We start from the raw sequence: 6058 nt of genomic DNA, 5'->3' as shown, positions 1-6058 counted from the left end.
CTGGCCCTCTGCTACAGCACCCACAGTGATGAGCCTAGATTGGGCAGGATTCCCCACTGTCCTACTTCCTTTGTCATCACAACAGCCCCATGCAAGGAAGAGCACTCACATCCCTATTTACATCTCCATGTGGCAGCGCCTTTTCCTGAACCTACAATCACTACATTCTGTTTTCCCAAGAAATAGTGAAACCCCAAAATGTTCTGTGTAAGAGGTCAGGGATTCAGTGATTCAGTTCAGGGATTCAGTTCCATCTGTTGGCTACGTGTCTGTACCTCTAGGGCCCCATTAACATATGTTTGGGCACAGTAGTGGGGTGTACTGTGCTCTGCCTCTCATCCTTGAGGGTTTTTCACATGTTCAGGTAAATGCCCACCTGCCCTGGGATTGCCCTTTTCCAGTTTCTACCTATCCACTTGACCTCTCATAACCTGACCTTCAAGCATGTCTGTTTCAGGGGATATTTAGGGAGTGGGGCTGTCCTTGCCTTCTTTTTTTTTTTTTTAATTTTTTTTAATGTTTATTCATTTTTTGGGAGACAGACAGACACAGCATGAGCAGAGGAGGGGCAGAGAAAGACAGAAACACAGAATCTGAAGTAGGCTCCAGGCTCTAACCAGCAGCACAGAGCCCGATGCAGGGCTCAAACTCACAAACTATGAGATCATGACCTGAATCGAAGTCGGATGTTTCACCAACTGAGCCACCTAGGCCCCCTGTCCTTGACTTCTTTTAAATAAAGACATAGAATTGGGGAAAAAAAACCTTTTACTATCAAAAATTTCAAAATAAACAAAATAAAAAATAAAACAGGTTTGTATAGCAAAAAAGAAAAAGAAAAATTATAGAGGAAAATGATTTTTCTAGATTCTTTTCAAAAGAAATGAGTAGGTATACATCAAGTAATTGCACCTTCATATAAGTATGCTAATATTATATAGCAAAAAGATTCTGTGAAACACCACATGTATACATGTGATATAAATATAAAACATATTTCTGCTATATGTTAATATTTTTATACAGTTTGAATTATTTTTACATCTGTTTCTACCACCTATTTTAGTAGTCTGTTTGGATTATAAGTTCTAAGAGGTCAGAATCTTTGAGTTCTCCAAGTCAATTCAATGCATAACTAGAATTTTGAAAATCTGTGACAATTCCATGACCTAAGATACTCATTTTCAATTAGAGATATCCCACAATTTGCTCTTATAGAAGGCTGTGTCACCCAGATGCATATATTTGCATTTGTTTATTAATGCCTTTATGTGTGCTTCACTCTGAGTAATTTGAGATTCCAAAATTACTTCTTTACTTCTTATTACTGCTAAAAGTAAAAGAAATTTATTAGCTTGATTGCCAGTCCAACATAAGATAAAAAAGTGTTTTGTTTTTGTTTTTGTTTTTGTTTTTTAGAATAAGTTAGTTTCTTTTTGGAGTGATCTGTAAGTCATATTCCAAATGTTTAAAACTGTCCCCCCAGCACACAGGGTCTCATTGCATGGCACTATTATCCTGCTGTTTATCCCATTAAGGAAAAAATGGTTAAATACTTCAGGGGTTACAAAAACAACAAAATAAGCCTTGTCAGATGTCTTAACAGAAGGTAAAAGTCAGGAAATAATTGTTTCTTAAGTACATTTCCCTCATAGTCTTTATAGGTCTCCCAGAATTGTGTAATATTAATATTTTACCTCTTCACAAAAGTTGAGGGGCAAATGATTTCACCATTGCTTTTCTCCTTGCTTCCAAACATTTGAAAGAGGAAATATGGCTCATTTTGAAAGTCTTTTGGACAGCAGCCTTGCTATTTTCAAAGAAAATATTAGAGCCACCAAACCTAAGACTATGGATTTGGGTTTCAACTTAAAATTAGAGAACCATTCATTTCTTGATTCTACTCTAGCAGAATATATCAGATCATAGATGGCTGTGCAGCAATGCTGAAAGAGGGAAAAATGCTATACTTTCAAGTCTGCAAAGAGCAACAAAAAGTAAGACTATATATATTCACTGATATGTAAAGTTATTTCTGCTGAAACAAGGTCCTTTCCACTAAAAAATCACAATTCTCTCTTTTGACAGGTTTGGAATTGTTACTTTGCTTTCAGGAAATCATGAAAAGGAAAAAATGAGTCCCCATGTTCTGGAGCAGAGGCACCAAGTCAAATAAAAGAACCTCTCTAAGGATCACACAAATGTTTTCATTTACATAAATCAATATCATTCTATCAATGTCTCATTTGGAAAGGATCAACTGTAAAAGAACTCTTTTGCTAATGTCAAAGGAGTCACTTAGGACAAAATTTTTTTATCATGGATCTCTGTCAAACGTCAACATCATGCAAAAAGGGAAGGAATCCTGACACGCTTATTTGTCCAGCCACAACCCACATGAAATTAGTTCACACCTTGGGGAGAAGCCCAAGTTGTTAGTCCACCACTGGTACATAGAGTACCCTGGAATGATTTCAACACCTTCCACTTGGGTCAAATGAATGTTCCTCAGACAGACATGACTTTGCAAACAGTGGGATACAGGTCAGCCTTTGCTAGTTCTCTCAGCCAGGTTCCTTTGTGCTATTAACAAACTGTACAACCATATGGGATAGCCTTGGGCCCAAAAAGCAGCAGCTTTGCATCTTCTACGTTGATGGAACTATTGCTTAAGTGTTTGATCTGAGCCCATTGTATCACAGAATTGTGTTAATTAGATACAGAATAAATGGACTATATTCCTATATAGACCAAGCTTTAAGTATCATGGTAACTTTTACTTAGGCCACTATCTCTATAAAGAATTTCATCAATATAATTCTAGATGTAAATCATTACTATAATACTTATCTCTTATTAAAATTATGCTGGGGGGATGGGCTAAATGGGTAAGGGACATTAAGGAATCTACTCCTGAAATCATTGTTTCACTATATGCTAACTAATTTGGATGTAAATTTTAAAAAATAAAAAATAAAATTAAAAAAAATTATGTGAATACCTGCTCATGATTTAATATTGACTCATAAGATTAATATGAACCCTACAATAGTACTATTAGTTAAGACAAAAATCGAAAGGGTGTGCCAAAATAGAAAATATAATAAAATAGTAAATTATGTCAACCAGTTATGCTCACTTATAAAATTATATTGTTCTACATTTTAATATAATAAACTGTCATTTTTTCTTATCCTAACTTCCAGATAAGAGATTCATTCAGTGTCAGACCTCATGATGATAACCAGCTGCTGTGTGCCACCAACACAAATGGTATTTAGTATTTAGTATCAAGAAGACAATTCTAGACCTACATAATGTGGTGTCATTCAGAGCATAATGTCAGCTACCTGAATTATTTGGGTGGCGAAATTCTCCTTTCTGATATATCTGTAAGGGACATCTATCACTTGTGTTGCAATTCAATCAAACAAGCTGATGTTTTGAAAAGATCAGAAAACTGTATATTTATTTGTCCATGTTATGCCTTTCTATTTTATGGCAGCCAGAACATGACTAGGCCCTCAGATAAACCTCTCAGGAATTTATATATTGAAGAAATAATGCGTAACACAAAAATAATAGTCAAAGAATGACTCAGTACGGTGACTGTGGCAAAAGTAGGGCCAGCATGGAGTTGAGAGTTTGACCATATTGACTGCCCACCCAGCCAAGCATCCAAAAAACTATTATTTGGCTGTCTGTGCAAACTAGATTCTCAGATCCTAGTGGTTTTCTGAGCCTAATCCTCTTGCCTTTCCATTGATTCCTAGAGCTATTTGATATCCCTTCAATAAATTCATTTTTTGCTGAATTCAAACAGAATTTGTCTCTATTGTTCTCAACCAAGAATTCTGAATGATACAGGCACATAGAAGGAATTATATCAGTGAGAGACTTTTATTCACTGGGACATTTTTATTCACAGTGCTGCTTTAATAACTATATAGCTTTATAAAAATGTCTTGAATAGTCATAATGAAATTTTCAGGTTGGGAGAATTTGCTAATGGTCAATATTTGCTGAACTCCTGAGAGAATTCTCCAAGGTTCTGCCTCTTCAATCTTAGAAGCCTAACTACATTTCTATTATGAATTCTGTAGTGATAGACAGCTACACTAAAGTGCCACATGTTTAAAATTATAACATTTTTCAATGTATTATTCTGTAGACTTTTATTAAAAATTAATTTTGATTTTTACTAATGTAATATAACTTATTAAAGCATAATTTGGACAAAGAATCCATTTTCCAATGAACCACCAAATACCATTATTTACCACTAATTTATAACACATGGCTTAAGTACAATGATAATGCATGTGTTTTATAAGCTAAGTGTGAATTCAGATCAACATAAATAATTATTTTGAAGGGTGCTTTATCAGAAATTATGTCCAAAATTCTACTCTGTATTAAAACAAGGCTTCACATTATCTATGTGAGTAATGTTAACATTAGACAGAAGAAAGTAGAACATAGTCAAAACTTCTAGAGTATGTATATTATTTGGCAATCTAACTCATAGATTAAAGTATCTGTGTCAATGGGGTGCCTGGGTGGCTCAGTTGGTTAAGCCTCTGACTTTTGATTTCAGCTCCAGTCATGACCTCACCATTTGTGGGATCGAGCCTCATGTCTGCACTTACAATATGGAGACTGTTTGGGATTCGCTCTTCCTCTTTCTCTCTCCCTCCCCACTCATGCTCTCTCTCCCTTAAAATAAATAAATAAACTTAAAATATTTAAAATATCTGTGGGTCGTTAAGTAAGAAAAGAACAGAGACTTTCCTCAAGCATACACACACACACACACACACACACACACACACATATAGGCTGGAATATATTGGAATTGACTTATTCCAGAGCAAAGACCTATCAATAAAACATGACTACAATTCCTCTTTTTTTTCTATACGTTACTCAGTGCTCACTATGATAAATATATTGACTATATTCCCTATGCTCTACTCTTTATCTCTGTGACTTTCATTTTATAACTGGAAGTTTGTACCTCTTATCTCCTTCACCTATTTTACTATATGCTATTGACTATTTTACTTTTTAATCATTTTATACTGGTTCATTAGGGGAGTAAGCCTGTTTGAGAGTAATCATGTAGACATACTTGTGATATAGCTAGTATATATTAAATAAATGTGGTAGGATACTTATATTAACCATCCAAAGGTCCAATTGCCTGCTCTATAGATCCAGTGAAAATACTGGCATTGAAATGGTGAACCTGCATGAAGTTCTCTAGAATGTCAATACATTCAAGATCCCTTCTATGTATATTGTGTCTACTATGTTAAAGAGCAAGAGATTAGCACAGTCCTAAAGCTCTGTGTTCAATATAAATGTAAACTGCATTAGATCCTTCTCCTTGACCAAGATAAAAAATAATACATTTTCCATATCAACAGGACTAGCCATGTACCAGAGGCTATGTTGGTCTGTCCTAGTAAAGATACCACCTCCTCACAGAGACTGATTACACTACCCTTGGTTCAATTTATGATAGTCCATCAGCAGTGACCATGGTACTTATGGTTTTCTCAGGCGTCATTACAGTGAATTAAAATTTTTATTAGGGATACCTTCTTTAAATAATTAAGAGTACCACTTGAATCCTTCAAATTTTTTTTTTTAATTTTTTTTTCAACGTTTATTTATTTTTGGGACAGAGAGAGACAGAGCATGAATGGGGGAGGGGCAGAGAGAGAGGGAGACACAGAATCGGAAACAGGCTCCAGGCTCTGAGCCATCAGCCCAGAGCCTGACGCGGGGCTCGAACTCCCAGACCGCGAGATCGTGACCTGGCTGAAGTCGGACGCTTAACCGACTGCGCCACCCAGGCGCCCCTGAATCCTTCAAATTTTTGAGTGTGCCATGTACTTTTATGCGCCTTCCTGGGTTCCAATATGGCTTCTTATTTACTATCTTGTCCAGTAGCAATGGAGTCATTTGCTTTTTCTCAGACTTTCCTTCTATAATAGCTCTTACTTTACAAGGCATAGAACCAATACAAGTAGCCTACCAGCCAAAAATTATA

Source organism: Puma concolor, chromosome C2 (genome assembly GCF_028749965.1).
Source record: "Puma concolor isolate L17-30 chromosome C2, mPumCon1.1.hap2, whole genome shotgun sequence".
NCBI classification, from domain to species: Eukaryota; Metazoa; Chordata; class Mammalia; order Carnivora; family Felidae; genus Puma; species Puma concolor.
This window is presented reverse-complemented; position numbering follows the sequence as displayed.